Below are 18154 nucleotides of genomic sequence, written 5' to 3'. Positions count from 1 at the left end.
GTCTATGGGGAATCCATGTATAGTCTTTAAAATTTTTAGGGGGTACAATTATTTCTTCAATAATACCTTCGTCTTCTTGCTGTTGAAAAACTTGAAGGTATTGGTCATACAATTTTTTATTCTCAAGATCCTTTGTTACTTTATCCAGAATCCGTAAAGATGCACTATAATTTGAAGGAATAGATTTCAATTTGTCCTCGTACCACTGAAGACGCACATGATATAAACCATCTTTAAATGTGATGGAATCTTTAAACTATTTCACCTTCTCTTCATCCAAGGTGGAGAACTTTTAGTCAGTAGGTAATCCAATTGATTCGGGAGTAAACATGTTCTCCAACCCTCGCTCAAAGTTACTGTCTTTAAACCAATTATTTAGAGGGTCTGAGTAACATTCCTCTGAGTGAATTACATAGTTGATTCTGGAAGTCTTAAGTTGTGGCGTTCTAGCCAAAACTTCTGCATAATTTACTTTTGTTTTTCTTCGTTTCTTGATCTGGCGTTCAAAGAGAAAAGAGTAAACATTTCCGAAGGGGATCAATCCTTTTTGTGTTTCAAAAGCAGCTCCATACATACACGGAATCACCTTTAGGGGTTCTAGGTACTGGATCGCGTCAATCCCTGGCAACCCATCTATAGTCAATAAGGTTTTTTTGTCATAAAAATGAGCGGCCAGTCTACGATTCTTCAAATTCCTAAGCATCTGGGGGAGGCTTTCCAGATTATAAGACAAATTTAATTTTGTCGCAAGAATTGGAAGGGTATGGGTTTTGCCAGTGAACAAATTTAAATTCAAAAAGATTTCTTTAAACATTTTAGGACTTGTGCCTGAAAAATTTGTCACATCAATAGTTCTATCCTTTGCTAAGGAGAGGCAATTCAGTTTTTTTTTAATTGAATAGTCCAGGTAAGTCCTCTGACTGCCGGTGTCTAACAAGCAGTTAACTTTTACTACCTTATCCCCTTTTTTCACAATAATTCCAATTATAGGAGACAGGAAAGCGTTATCACAGTCTTTAGTGTGTAGGCATGTATCAATATGCATATTACTAGTAACAGAAGTGACGTGTCCATTAGATTTACAACGAAGACAACAAACTTTTTTAAATGTCTTCAATGGACACATATTTCCTAAGTGGATTTTTTTAATACAACGAAAGCAGAGGTGTATCTCTCGACAACTGCTTATTCTGGCCTCATGGGTTGTATAATTATTACAGTTGTCAGACAAATGTTCACTCGATTTACAAAAATCACATTTGGTCTCTGTTATCAGTTGGTGTCTTAAAACTTAGGTTGCGGCCTAGGTTTCACTGTCATCTTAGCAGGTGTTCTTGCAACAAGCACTTGTTTGATTATTCTCGGGGTCACCTTCAACAACACAGACAATGCCAGAGATTCGCAGAATTTCTACTTTTATTGCTGGTGGGACATTTGCAACCAACACTTGCGATATTATAATTGCTCCGGCCGACCTATCATCATACAAATCGCAATTGTATGAAGCCCTTAATTCCAACATATCAGCCTGGGTCTTCACAATAAAAATTTTCAATTCCTTCAGATTCCCAGGATTATCCAACTGAAAGTCCAGTATTCCCTGTATAATCTCGCCTCTTATTTCTTCCTTGTCCACATATTGGTCCTTTAAAAGTTTCAGGGCCATCAGGTAACTTTCCTCCGAGGTAGAAAGGTAATCTATCAGTTGGAGAGCTCTGCCTTCTAATGAACATCTTAAGAAATACAGTTTTTCCGTGTCCGAGGTAATGGACCTGGCACAATTTTCAAATTTTACCAAAAAGTCCTTAAAACTCCTTTTGTCTTTTTTAAAGACTTTTTCGTTGAAGTGAGGTCCCTTCAACTTTATTTTAAATGGTTCCACCGAAAATGAAGATTGGGCTACCAATTTGGAAGGTGGAGATCTCTTATTATCAGGGGTCACCGGGTTCTCTTGATTAGGAATCGAGTCAATAACTCGATCCAACGAGGTAACCATTGAGGTCTCGCCTTGCTCAGTCTTTCGCAGTAAACTTAGCCTTCGTCCGACATCGTATTTAAAGCGAAAGGAGGCAGCACTTAAGCTGGCCAGGGTCTCTGCATCTCCTTCTGTAGCATAAATCTCCTCCATACCAAATGAGACGGCTTCCAGCTCTTCCAGCTCTTCCATCCATTCCTCAATTTCGCTCTTGAAACGAGAAAGCACTTCCTCAGGACTCTTTCCTTTTTCTAGTCCTTCTAGAGTAGTCAGTTCATTTCTTTGCAGAAGTTTCCGTTTAAAATCAAGCTCCTCCATAGAGACTGAATCCTCCATGTAACAATTCAGGCAAAAGACAGCAAATACTAGAATAATTCAATTCTAGAAGAGGGTAATAAAGCTTCGTTGCAAGTTTGTCGGGATTATTTCACCAACAAGAAGAGGGGAGTGTAAGAAAAGGCAGTAAGGACTTGCAACGAAATGATTACGTTGCTTACAAGCAGTCTTTCTTCCCTTGTAAAGGTAACAATTAACAGGTAACGTTTGCCGAACAACAGTAACGAGGTAATCAGTCTAAGAGACGCCAACCGACTAGCAAGCTAGGTAACTAGTTTCTTAACTAATCACTAACCCGTAGTGAGACAACTCCTTTTATGCATACTAACTCTCAGTGGCGAGAATTCCAACGTGATTCCTAACGAGATTAGAATGTCTATTTAACTTAGTAGGAAATAGACACCCAGTTTCTCACTAACGGCAAACAGCAGTTCAGTGTCTTTTCTTTCTTCCGAGCCACTCCCGGTAAGTTAAATCAATTTCAATTCTTACAGTATATATATATATATATATATATATATATATATATATATATATATATATATATATATATATATATATATAGTTGAACTATGTAATGTTGGTTTACATAAAAATTACACTTTTGCATGTCAATACAGTCAAGTAAGCAAGGAACCGATAGAATATTTGAGGGAAGAATTGCAGTCGAATACTTTCCATCATTTAGGTTCCTCATAAATTAAGAAATGATGTTTTGTTGCTAAACGAGTTTGTATGAGGTATGTACGTCTATGGGGTGCGAATAGTTCACAACAACACATTTTATTGGAATATTTGTAAAACAGAGGGATACTACATAATTTTAGAGCTCTGAGGTAAAATCTGATTACAATGTCTGATGTTACTTTCTTGTAGTAGTGCGAATAGAAATGACTATATTTTTAGTTGCTTTAATTCATTGTATTTGAGTTGTATATTCAGGAAAAGTATAGAAATATCGTTTTCTTTATTACAAGTTAAAGGTAATGAAGGGTTTTATTTTCAGTATTTTTTTCTATTTTTCATTCTTTTTTTACGTTGTTTCATTGTTACATATTTTTATGTTGATTCCTTGTTATGAATTTTTACGCTGCTTCCAAGTTATGGATTATAACGTTGTTTCACTCTTACATATAATAACGTTGTTTTATTGCTACATATTATTACGTTGTTGCATTGTTTTATTATACCTGCATACATATTACTACGTTGTTTTACTATTACATGTTCTTACGTTATTTCATTGTTACATGTTTTACGTTATGTCACTGTTACCTATTATTACGTAATTTTATAGTTATGTTATTACGTGGTTCCACTTTTACATATTATAAGGTTGTTTTATTGCAGCATATTATAACGTTGTTTATTGTTATATATTATTACGTTGTTTAATTGTTATATATTATTACGTTGTTTTATTGTTATATATTAAAACGTTGGTTTATTGTTACAATATTTTATAATCTTAGGTTGTTTTATTGTTGCATATTAATATGGTGTTTTATTGTCACATATTACTACGTTGTTTCATTTTTAGATAATTTAATGTTGTTTTGTTGTTACATGTAACGAAGTTGTTTTATTTTCACATATTATGTTGTTTTACTGTTATATAATATTACGCTGTTTTATTGTTTTCTATAATTACGTTGTCGCATTGTAAGATATTATTACGTTGTCGCATTGTAAGATATTATTACGTTGGTTCACTATTATGTAGCAGAAGCATAGGGAACTTTTTCTTTCGCAAATTAATGCCTCTCCCCTGTGTTATATGGCCACATACTGACCAATCAGGGGTACGGCTCATTGATACTTTCTCTCCCCTAAGGAAATCGGACAGCTTCCGGTTTGAAGGAAAAAAAAACTCTTCCTTATCAAGAGAGACGCCAAGCAGATCGGACCCTTTTCCTCGCTCTCTCTCCATTTCATCCGGTGTCGACGATTCCCACTGGGAATAACTACCGTGACAGCACCAGGTGGCCAGAGTCCAGTTTTTACCCAGGAATAATATCTCCGTGTGAACATTCACCTGAATAAACCTTTTCTTTGTTACATTTATTGAAGTTGTGTTGAATTATTTATTTTCTTAGGTTGTGTCCCAAAAGCACAAACTCTAAAATTACGTACTGTTACGTTGTTTTACTGCTTTATAATATTACGTTGTTTCACTGCTACATTTTATTACGTTGCTGTATTTTTACATATTGTTTTATTGTTTTCTATAATTACGTTGTCGCAATGTAACATATTATTACGTTGTTTTATAGTTTTATCTTATTACGTTGCATCACAGTTACAATTTATTATGTTGATTTATAGTTTCATATCATAACGTTGTGGTACTTTTACTTATGTTACGCTTTTTCTTCGTAACATTATATTATTTTTTATTGTTACACATTAATGTATTGTTTCAATGTTACACACTTTTACGTTGTTTCAATGTTATATATTAACACGTTGTTTAACTGCTAGATATATTTACGTCGTTTCACTGTTTAATATTTTTAAATTGTTACGCTAACATATTTTTGCATTGTTTTATTGTAACAGAAAATTACATTGTTTCTCTGTTACATATAATTTCGTTGTTTTAATTCTACGTTTACTAATGTTGTATTGCTAATAATAATTATTTTCACTGTTACATGTAATTATTTTGGTTTATTGTTAAATATTATTAGGTTGTTTTATTGTTACATATTATTATGTTATTCCACTGTTTAAAATTATTATATTATTTTTCTGTTACATCTGTTTCAATCTTTCAAATTTTCACGGTGTTTTACCGTTGCAAACTATAACGTTTTTAACGTTGAATTATATTATATTATTTTTTCTGTTTTTGTTTCATCTTGCTTTTGCTTATTTATACGTAGTTTTACGATTACATAATTTTCACGTTGATTTACTCTTACATGTTTTTTGTTTCTTTCCTGTTTCATACTGAAACCTTGATTTACTGTTACACATTTTTACATTTTTTTAAATATTTTATGCCATTACGTTTTTTAAATGTTTCTTATTATTACGTTGTTTTACTGTTACATATTATTATTGTTTATTGTTACATATTATTATCATTGTTTATTGTTACATATTATTATTGTTTATTGTTACATATGATCTAGTTTTTTGACTGTTAAATATTATTACGTTGCTTTATTGTAACATATTATTATGTTGTTTGACTGTTACATATTTTACGTTGTTTTACTGTTTTATGGAATAACGCTGTTTTGTTGTTACACATTATTATGTTGATTTGCTGCTTTATATTATTACAGTGTTTTATTGTAACATATTATTACGTTGTTATATGCAATATATTATTACATTGCTCTAGTGTTACATATAATAATTTTGTATATTGTTATGTATTATTACGGTTTTTGTTGTTACATATTTTACATCGTTGTTCTACATTTACAAACAATTACGGCGTTTCACTGTTACATATTATTACGATCTTTATGCATCTAGAAGTGTAAGCCATGTTTAGCTTCAGAACAGTTTTCAATGGTTCGTTGTTCTAAACAAGTTTTGACAGGTGACTTGTTTGCAGTAAACAGAACAGTTTCCGATGGTTCGTTGTTACATACAAGTCCTGAGAGGTGACTGGTTTACAGTAGACAGTTCCACAGAGCAAAATATTCTTACCGTGTTGAGACGGAAAAAAACATGCGAAATTGCTACAGAAAAGGTTTAATATTTATGGAGCAATTCTGGTTTCTGATTGGTTGGTAGCAGAACGTGAATTAATTCGATTCATCAGTTCCTAGCAGCATCGTTTATAAATAGAATCGTCCGACTGTGTGGGATCATACCCCATTATACGTCCAAAATATTGCAACATCCCCCTATTTTTTATAATGGGGAAGTCCCTTGTGTTCGTTCTGCTCAAAAATAAATATATATTTTATATTCAATTATACATAACAAAAATTAGAAATCATTTGGATCTTAGAATTTAAGCATGTAAAAAGACGCCGTTTTTTTTTGTGTTCAAATTTCAAAACAGATATATGTGTACAGAGAAGTAAAATAACAGAAATGGAGGGTATTTTATATATCATTTAAATTATAATACCTGTATTTTATATATCATTTAAATTATAATACCTATATTTTATATACTATTTAAATTATAATACCTGTATTTTATATATCATTTAAATTACAATGCCTATATTTTATATATCATTTAAATTATAATCCCTATATTTTTTATATCATTTAAATTATAATTCCTATATTTTATATACTTTTTAAATGATAATACCTGTATTTTATATATCATTTAAATTATAATACCTATATTTTATATATCATTTAAATTATAATACCTGTATTTTATGTACTATTTAAATTATAACACCTATATTTTATATACTATTTAAATTATAATACCTATATTTTATATATCATTTATATTATAATCCCTATATTTTATATACTATTAAAATTATAATACCTGTATTTTATATATCATTTAAATGATAATACCTATATTTTATATATCATTTAAATTATAATCCCTATATTTTATATACTATTTAAATTATAATACCTGTATTTTATATATCATTTAAATTATAATACCTATATTTTATATATCATTTAAATTATAATATCTATATTTTATATATCATTTAAATTATAATACCTATATTTTATATATCATTTAAATTATAATCCCTATATTTTATATATCATTAAAATTATAATCCCTATATTTTATATATCATTTAAATTATAATACCTATATTTATATACTATTGAAATTATAATACCTGTATTTTATATATCATTTTAGTTATGATACCTGTATTTTATATATCATTTAAATTATAATACCTGTATAGTATATATAATCTAAATTATAATCCCTATATTATAGTATAGTATATATACTATTTAAATTATAATACCTGCATTTTATATATCATTTTTATTATAATACCTGTGTTTTATATATCATTTAAATTATAATACCTGTATTGTATATATCATCTAAATTATAATCCCTACATTTTATATACTCTTTAAATTATAATACCTATATTTTATATACAATTTAAATTATAATACCTGTATTTTATATATCATTTTTATTATACTACCTATATTTTATATATCATTTAAATTATAATACCTATATTTTATATATCATTTAAATTATAATCCCTATATTTTATATACTATTTACATTATAATACCTGTATTTTATATATAATTTAAATTATAATACCTTTATGTTATTTATCATTTAAATTATAATACCTATATTTTATATATCATTTAAATTATAATACCTATATTTTATATATCATTTAAATTATGATACCTGCATTGTATATATCATCTTAATTATAATCCCTACATTTTATATACTCTTTATATTACAATACCTATATTTTATATACAATTTAAATTATAATACCTGTATTTTATATATCATTTTAATTATAATACCTATATTTTATATATCATTTAAATTATTATACCCATATTTTATATATCATTTAAATTATAATACCTGTATTGTATATATCATCTAAATTATAATCCCTACATTTTATATATCATTTAAATTATAATACCTATATTATATATATTTTTTACATTATAATACCTGTATTTTATATATAATTAAAATTATAATACCTATATTTTATATATCATTTAAATTATAATCCCTATATTTTATTTATCATTTAAATTATAATCCCTATATTTTATATATCATTTAAATTATAATACCTATATTTTATATATCATTTAAATTATAATCCCTATATTTTATATATCATTTAAATTATAATACCTATATTTTATATATCATTTAAATTATAATACCTATATTTTATATATCATTTTAATTATGATACCTATATTTTATATATCATTTAAATTATAATACATATATTTTATACATCATCGAAATTATAATACCTATATGTTGTATATAATTTGAATTATAATACCAATATTTTATATATCATTTAAATTATAATACCTTTATTTTATATATATTTAAATTATAATACCTATATTTTATACATTACTTAAGTTATAATACCTATATTTTATATACTCTTTAAATTATAATACCTGTATTTTACATACTCTTTAAATTATAATACCTATATTTTATATATCATATAAAATATAATACCTTTATTTTATATATCATTTAAATTATAATACCTGTATTTTATATACTATTTAAATTATAATACCTATATTTTTTATACTATTTAAATTATAATACCTATATTTTATATATCATTTAAATTATATACCCTATATTTTATATATCATTTAAATTATAATCCCTATATTTTATATACTATTTGCATAAAAATACCTGTATTTTATATATAATTTAAATTATAATTCCTATATTGCAGATATCATTTAAATTATAATACCTATATTGTATATATCATTTAAATTATAATACCTGTATTTTATATATCATTTAACTTATAATACCTATATTTTATATATCATTTAAATTATAATACCTATATTTTATATACTATTTAAATTATACTACCTGTATTTTATATATCATTTAAATTATAATCCACAATTTTTATATTTCATTTAAATTATAATACCTATATTTTATATATCATTTAAATTATAATACCTATATTTTATATATCATTTAAATTATAATACCTACATTTTATATATACTTTATATTATATACCTGTATTTTATATTTCATTTTAATTATAATCCCTAAATTATAATACCTATATTTTCAATATTATTTAAATTATAATCCCTATATTTTATATACCATTTAAATTATAATACCTATATTTTATATATCATTTAAATTATAATATCTGTATTTTATATACTATTTAAATTATAATACCTATATTTTATATACTATTTAAATTCTAATACCTGTATTTTATATATCATTTAAATTATAATACCTATATTTTATATACTATTTAAATTCTAATACCTGTATTTTATATATCATTTAAATTATAATACCTATATTTTATATATCATTTATATTATAATACTTATATTTTATATATCATTTTAATTATAATGCCTATATTTTATATATCCTTTAAATTATAATACCTATATTTTATATATCATTTAAATTATAATACCTGTATTTTATATATAATTTTAATCAAAATACCTATATTTTATATATCATTTAAATTATAATATGTATTTTTATATACTATTTTAATTGTAATACCTGTACTTTATATATCATTTAAATTATAATACCTATATATATATATATATATATATATATATATATATATATCATTTAAATTATAATACCTGTATTTTATATATCATTTAAATTATAATACCTATATTTTATATATCATTTAAATTATAATGACTATATTTTATATATCATTTATATTATAATACCTATATTTTATATATGATTTAAATTATAATACCTGTATTTTATATATCATTTTAATGATAATACCTGTATTTTATATAACATTTAAATCATAATACCTGTATTTTATTTATCAATAAAATTATAATCCTTGTATTTTATATATCATTTAAATGATAATCCCTATATTTTATATACTATTTAAATTATAATACCTGTAATTTGTATATTATTTAAATTACCTAAATACGTATATTTTATATATCATTTAAATTATAATACCTATATTTTATATATCATTTAAATTATAATACCTATATTTTATATATCATTTAAATTATAATACCTATATTTTATATATCATTTAAATTATAATACATATATTTTATACATCATTTAAATTATAATACCTATATTTTGTATATAATTTCAATTATAATACCTATATTTTATATATTATTTAAATTATAATACCTGTAGTTTATATATCATTTAAATTATAATACCTATATTTTATATATCATTTAAGTTATAATACCTATATTTTATATAATATTTTGAATTATAATACCCGTATTTTATATATCATTTAAATTATAATCCCTATATTTTATATATCATATAAATTATAATACCTATATTTTATATATCATGTAAATTATAATACCTGTATTTTATATACTCTTTAAATTATAATACCTATATTTTATATACTATTTAAATTATGATACATATATTTTATATATCATTTAAATTATAATCCCTATATTTTATATATCATTTAAATTATAATCCCTATATTTTATATACTATTTACATTATAATACCTGTATTTTATATATAATTTAAATTATAATACCTATATTTTATATATCATTTAAAATGTAATACCTATATTTTATATATCATTTAAATTATAATACCTATATTTTATATATCATTTAAATTATAATACCTATATTTTATATATCATTTAAATTATAATACCTATATTTTATATATTATTTAAGTTATAATACCTATATTTTATATACTATTTAAATTATAATACCTGTATTTTATATATCATTTAAATTATAATCCCTATATTGTATATATCATTTAAATGGGCGATTTTCGCTGTATCTAATCCTTTAAATTACAATCGTTTTAGAACAATTCTGTCTTCCTGTCAGGACGTTGAGTATAAGATCGAAAAAAGCAAATTCGCACAATTATCTTATTTCCCTTCAATGTTTGCTGGAAAGCTGCTGAAACAGCTTTCAATATCAACGATTTGTTTGACTCAGGAACCGCTGGTAACGACAAGAGTCTTGAAGATTGTGCGTGTAGCATTTGGCCATCGGATATTTACAACTATCAAGTAAGAGCCTTAGTTTAAGCTGTTCGGAACTTGCTTCTGAATTAGACGTAACGTATACGATGATTTCCAACCAATTGAAAGAGATTGGAAAGACAACAAAACTTGATGAATGTGTGCCTCACGAATTCAATGACAGCATAAAGAAACGCCATTATGAAGTGTCATCTTCCCTTGTTTTCCGCAACAAGAAAGACCCGTAATCGACCAGGTTGTGACTTGCGATGAAAAGTGAGTTATTTACAACAACCAGCGATACTCACTGACTGTTTGCTGGTCTGCCACTGGTCTCGTCCATTACAGTTTTTTTGAAATATTGGCGAAATAATACGACAGAGAAATACTTTTAAGAAATAAAATGTATCAGAAACTTTGACAACAACACCAAACATGTTTTCGACAGAAAACGCCCAATTCTCGTCCACGATAATGCTTACTGCACGTTGCTAAACCGACCCAGCAGAAGTTGAAGAAATTGGACTACAGAACTCTGCTTCATTCGCCATGCTCTTCAAACCTCTCACATACCGATTACCACCTTTTCAAGTATCTAGACAACTTTCTGTGTGAGAAATGCTTAAAAAAACCCTAAGCGATAGCAAAAAAAACCTTCAGCGACTTCATCGCCACCAGAAAGCAAGATTTGTGCGTTACTTTCATAAGTACACTTGTTTTGCGTTGGTAAATATGTATTAATCCTGATGGTGCTTTGCCTAAACAATAAATTTTTGTTTGAGCCGAGATATATATTCATCTCAATTTAAAAGTTAAAAACAGCAAAATATTGCTTGTCAACTTGATATTTATTCCAAGTAACTGTAATTATAAAAGTCGTGGATATTTGGGAAACAATTACAAAGCATGCATGAAAGTTTTGGTGATTGTGAATTTCCTTACCCCCCCTCCAATATCTGCAGTCGTGCATCATGTATTCATCATTTCTACAGCTGTAGTCAGTGATAAAAATGGATGTTTTGTAAAAGATGTTTTTTAATGCGAAATACCTTGATGATAGTAGGTTTGCAGGGGGGATTCATGTCGTCATTCAAATCCGCATCTAGTATTTCTAAATGGTGTTTCTATCTAGTATTAGCCGGGTCTCCACCATTTTAATTCGATTGTCTCATTGGAACCGGATGCCAACGTGAATATAGCCGAGTTTCATAATAATGTTTGAAAGTTGTAGCGGCGTGTGCTATTTACGCATACATTGCGAGGTTAACCCAAGGTTATTACATAACACAACTAATTGAAAACGGTATTCTTACAAACAATAAATATCTGTCCAATCTGTTGCACGTATCCATGACACCTGCACAAAAAGGGGCGGAAGGGAAGGAGCGTGACCAGGTAGAGGCTGTTAGCATATTGACATTGCTAAGTTGCCCTTCGAGTGACGCCAATTTACCTTGGCTAGTCGCCTAGTGTACCAATAATACTATTAGCCTTCAGTAGAAACAAGCCGCAAATGACGGCTTTTATTTGTACTTTATTTCATTATGTGTTCCTTTTTTTGTAAGCAGAATGTGAACTTAAACGAAAATGTGCTCAAATTATTAATGTCTCTCTTTCAAGCAATTGTTAGTATTATATGATTATTTACTCTTATCACTTACCGGTTATTTTTTAATCCACGATTATCCTCTATTTTATGTCTTTTAATCGGCATAAGATAGACCTGCACTTCTTTTTTAGTAGGTTATGCGGATTATGAGAGGAAAATAAGCGTTGAAAATATAAGCTCTAAATAACATAAGAACAATAGCATATAGAAGTAATTTCCTTTTAAAATGCACGTTTCAACTATTCTCATGTAATTTTGGAATAGCAGCTTAATAATTATATCAACACTAGTATACAGATTCTGTCAACAATGGCAACGTTGCATCCGAGTATAAAGTTGACTTTAAAACCAACATGGTATTTTACTAAAAAAAAATACTTGCAATAGATTTAGAATATGCAATGTTTTCTCTCATAAATTTATAACTTATTTTATAATTAAGTGAAATAAAAGTGTTCATTTTTAATTTTTGAAACGTAAATAAGCGAATAAAAAATCCAATCACATTTTATTGAATGATGTTTATTTTTGTTTCCCTCTTTTGTATATGCGTATTGTTGTATGGCATTGTTTAAGTAACGTGTCCAAGTACAATTGTTTATTCCGGGTTATTGAAAGAATCAGTTAGTCTCCATATGAAAGTAGTTTGTTATAATTTAGCGTAGGATAAATTTGTAAATTAAAATTACATTCAGTTGGTGGAAGGTTAAGCGACGACACACGTCATGTGGGAACAAAAAATTTGTGGGCGCTAAGCAGCCCCTCGTTTCCCAAATGATGAAATAAGTCCAGAAGTATTCTATAGTTAACAAATCTGGGACCAATATAGTGTGTATTAAAAAATATATATTTTTTATTTATTTATTTATTTATCTTTGTTCTCTTATTGCAGTCTTACTAAAAACTCGAGTAATCTTAACATGACTTAAAAAAAAAACTTCCACTGATTAATATGGGAGGGGAGACTATCTTCAAATTCCATTCTAAACTGGGTATGGGCAAAGGACTTATACTAAGTAGATATAAGGAAGTCCTTCTTACCATTTTTTTAATGGAGAGTAGATAATGCAGTGGATGTGTTATCGGCAGCTCCAGTAACTCTCGCTTCCCCCTTTTTTGTCCCTCTCATTTCTAATGGGTGAAGAAAAAGCTGCTTCCCAGGTCGGTAGTACTTCGTGAGCAGTAGTCTGAGATGTCGGAAATTTTCTGTCTCTATGTCTATCCTTGCGGCCATGTCACTAGTAAGGGTGCTGGAGTTAAACGCTTTCATATGAGCTGACGTTACCCGCCTGATAGTCAGGGACCCGAACCTTGGAATAACTACTAAAAAGGCTGTCCTATCAGCAGGTGCAAAGTACTGGGACTGCTGTATTGCCATTTGGTGAATGGATTATGGCCCATGCAGTAGTATCTGGTGGGGATCTCGATGCCATACTAGTGGGTAATTGTTACGGCTTTACCTTATCATGTGCTACAAAAAAATTTCCCGTCTTTCCTCTCTTACTTTCCCTCTCTGTTCTGCTCAAACCAAGTATGCTGACCTGTTCCACATATCCCAAAATCCTCAACATGAAATATCTAAAAAAAAAAAACACACGAATAAACCTAGAACCCCCATCCTCCAACGTAGACCCCAACTACCATATCTCCTTCTCCAACATCAGGGGTCTACGTTCTAACCTTCCAGAGGTTGAAACCCAATTACAGGAGATGAAATCTGACATATTCTTTCTAAGCGAAACTGGAATAGGGCAGACCACCTTCATAGATGAGTTCCTTACTCCAACTTAACATCTAAATCTAACCCCCAAGATCGCCACGGGCATGGAATATGTGCCTACATTTAAGATGGCTTCCCGTGTGGCAGGGATATCTCCAAAGAAGACCCTAATCTACCTTATATGTGCTCCCGGGTTGCACTTGCTTACACCACCGCATTTATATTTTCCCTCTATAAAGTAGCTGAGCAGCGGCTTTGTTCCCACCAGTTCTGGCAAATAGCAAATAAGGTTTTGAACAGAAGTGTGCGTTCTATCCCAACCACCATCAATGGACCAGAGGTCCTCTCGACAGTATCCGACAAGGCCAAACTATTAGCCAAGAACTTTGCGGCAAATTCTACCCTGTGCGACGAAGGCCATCAACTCCCCGTATTCAGTCCTATAACAGACAATACGCTATGCAACATACAAATATCTGTGCGTGAGGCCGCCAAGCTAATCAAGAACCTTGATTCCAGTAAAGCAACTGGTCCTGATGGTATTTGAATTATAGTGTTAAAAAATTACAATCAGAACTTGCCCCCATACTTACCAAACTGTTTAAGCGTTGCCTTAAGTAGAAGTGCTTTCCAACACCCTGGAAAACCTCATCAGTAATCCCTGTATTTAAGAATTCAGGTGATAAGTCATCTTCCTCTCAGTACAGACCAATAAGTCTCCTGTGTGTCATGAGTAAGTTGCTGGAATTCACAATAAATAGAGAAGTAGTCAATCACCTCAGCAGAAATAAACTTCTTAGTGACACGCATATGGTTTCCGTTCTGCTAGATCTACAGCAGATGTGCTAAGGGTTATATCTCCTAGGATTAGCGAATCTCTCGACAAAGGCTTCATTTCTAGGGCAATTGCTCTTGACATATCAAAGGCCTTCGATAAGGCTTGGCCTAAAGACCTACTTCACAAGATTTCCAGCTACGGTATAACTGGAAAGTTTTTCTCGATCATTAAATCATTTCTCTCCAATAGGCTCATAAGAGTAGTGGTTGATGGGTAGAAATCAGAGGCCCACAGTATTAATGCTGGAGTCCCTCAGGTGTCCATACTTGGCCCAACTCTCTTTCTGATCTGCACCAATGATCTCCCAAAACACATGCTAAAATCTATCGTTGACATCTATGCTGATGGCACGACTATCTATGGTAACACATCAAAGGTCGTAAATGATGATTTTCTCTCTGATTCTCTCTCCTTTGATCTTGAGCGCGTGGTACAGTGGGGGAAGAAGTGGCTGGTTACCTTTAATGCATCTAAGACCAAGCTCCTATCTCTACATCATAAACGCTCTGATCGCCATCTGACATTAATTGGAATGGATGGCTCTCCTCTAAGGGAGGCCCCATGTTTTGATAAGCTTCTGGGTTTGACCTATACTCCTGATCTTAAATGGAACACATACATCAAGTTTGTGGCCAAGGTCGCTAGGAAAATGGTGGGATCCTTCTACCGCTCCAGAAGATATCTCACTAATGATGCAATTCTCTATCTATATAAAAGCCAAGTACGTCCAAGGATGGAGTAATGCTGCCACATCTAGGTAGTAGCTGCTAAAAACAGCCTATCCAGCCTTGACAGAGTACAAAATAGACTTCGTGGCTTGGTGGGGGGGTGCCCTTTTCTCTCTCCTGCAACCTCTTTCCAATAGAAGAGACGTAGCGAGCTTATCTTTGTTCTATCGTTATTTCCATGGCAAGTGCTCGTTTTATTCTCTGGTCCCCCCTCACCAATCTTTTTCGAAAAACACCCGACTAGCTGAAACCACCGTCAATAATTTTCCCCATACCTTATCTGTGCCTAAATCAAAACGTAGATTCCATGAACAAAGCTTCTTTCTTATAACTTCACGCCTGTGGAACTCTGTTCCGCTTGTTTGTTTACCTCCCGACTTCAACCTGGATGTCTTCAAGTCCAACACAAACAAATTCCTTATGAACCGCCCCCTTAAGTAATGACCCTTTATAAATTCTCCAATACTATTACTACACTATCCCATTGATTACTGTACACACAATGACCCTTATCCCCGAGTGGCCCTTGGGCCTTGATAAGTGGTGACCTCCATGTAAAAAAAAAGTTCAGTAAACACAATCTATTTAAAGTTAAAATCTATGTTTTATTAATTGATTTTTGTATAAACGCATTTTCAGATACGACCTCACATTTCTATGAGATGCTTGGCCTCTCTGGTAATTTTTCACGTTTTAATTTGAAATAGTTATTTTCCATCAGTGAATGAGCATATTAAATGGAGGTATATTATTTTATATTGATCCACGCATCCTTATAATATACTCTTTCTTTTAATAGGTTTGACAGGCTTAAGTATGAAACAGCATTTTCGTCCGTGTATTTCTTATCCGAAAACGGCTGCTTTTTTTTAAACGAGTCACAAATTCTTTTTATAAAGCAACTTCCATTCGTTTTCTTTCCAGCTGATTACAATCTGATTGTCTTCAAGTCCAATGTAAACAAGTTCTTGATGAACCGTCCCTCTATGTAATCCAACTTACAAAAATTCCACTACGCTATAATCACATTCCGGCCCTTGATAAGTGATGATTCCTGTGTAAAAAAACAAAAAAGCAACCTAATTCCTATGAACTCCTACTTCATTCTGTTGGCATTTCACCATCTGTTTGAAAGATTTAGATTTTTACGGGAAAGATCAGCTAAGGAATGTCAACCGACCTAGTAAAAAATGAATTCAACAGGATTCGAACCCACCGCACTGACTCGTCATCCCTTCAACTCTGATGGCTCGTCGATTAGCCTCTCCACACATTGACTCAAATCAAATTAAATCCTCTCAAGAAGCGGTTGTTATTTATGTCTACGTATGTAAACAGCGAGCTGTAATGGTGAGAAACACTGCGCGCGCAAAAATTGAGTTCAAGTCATAAAAAAACTGATTGAATTACGTTTTCTCATGGATTAGAAAATCATATAGACTTTTGAGGATTGGCTTCGTTCGAACGAGAACTTTTTGTGGGAAGGTTTCTCTCGTCATTCTTTTCTTTAGTTCATCGTGAATAACTGTCATTATTAATGCATACTGCTGGCGTATTTGTCCACATTGATAAAGAATAAGGTCAGTTTTATTAAATCAGAAAGATCACGCCTACTGAAATAATATACGTCTATATACAGGTAGAGTATTATATATATATGTGTGTGTGTGTGTGTGTGTGTGTGTGTGTGTGTGTGTGTGTGTATAACCTTCGACATCGACGATGACGCTATCTGAAAGCAAACTAACAACGTGCACGTTTAAGGCGAATCATTGACACTGAGAGACAATGATCTTTTGTAAAGATGTGTAATAGATATTTTTCTGTTACCTTTCAAGAATTCCGTGTCTGGGATAATCCTCGAAAAATGTCGATATTAGCATGTCTGGCAAAATTCAACAATTCAATGTCTTGTCGCTCCCTTAAATGTGAGCACTGTTCGTCCGATTCGAAACTGCGCAATCTCTTTGGCCTGTCCTTTGTATATTATTTAAGTTTCACAGTCACGCAGCAAAGCCTGAATGATAACTGCTATGTACACAAACAACTTGATATTAATTTTGATACCGACATTATTTTCCTCTTAACCTAGAAAACTCTTTATTATTTTCCTTATCAAATAAAAAAAAACTCGATGCTAATTTCCCACAAGTCTAATAAATCAATAATGGTTTTCTTACTAACATGAACACCCCCCTCACAATTCTTACCAAACTAGA

At 29.9% G+C, this 18154-nt stretch overlaps 1 protein-coding gene across 4 annotated transcripts in view; it reads right to left on the bottom strand.

The window, feature by feature from the left end:
* Positions 1–18154, bottom strand: part of LOC145287834 (Na(+)/H(+) exchanger beta-like) — a 1099100-nt gene that overhangs the window by 863867 nt on the left and 217079 nt on the right. The window lies entirely within an intron of this gene.

Source organism: Euprymna scolopes, chromosome 11 (assembly GCF_053919585.1).
Source record: "Euprymna scolopes isolate OS-2025 chromosome 11, ASM5391958v1, whole genome shotgun sequence".
NCBI classification, from domain to species: domain Eukaryota; kingdom Metazoa; phylum Mollusca; class Cephalopoda; order Sepiida; family Sepiolidae; genus Euprymna; species Euprymna scolopes.
The sequence above is the reverse complement of the archived record's forward strand: the minus strand, read 5'-3'. Positions and strand labels throughout refer to the sequence as shown.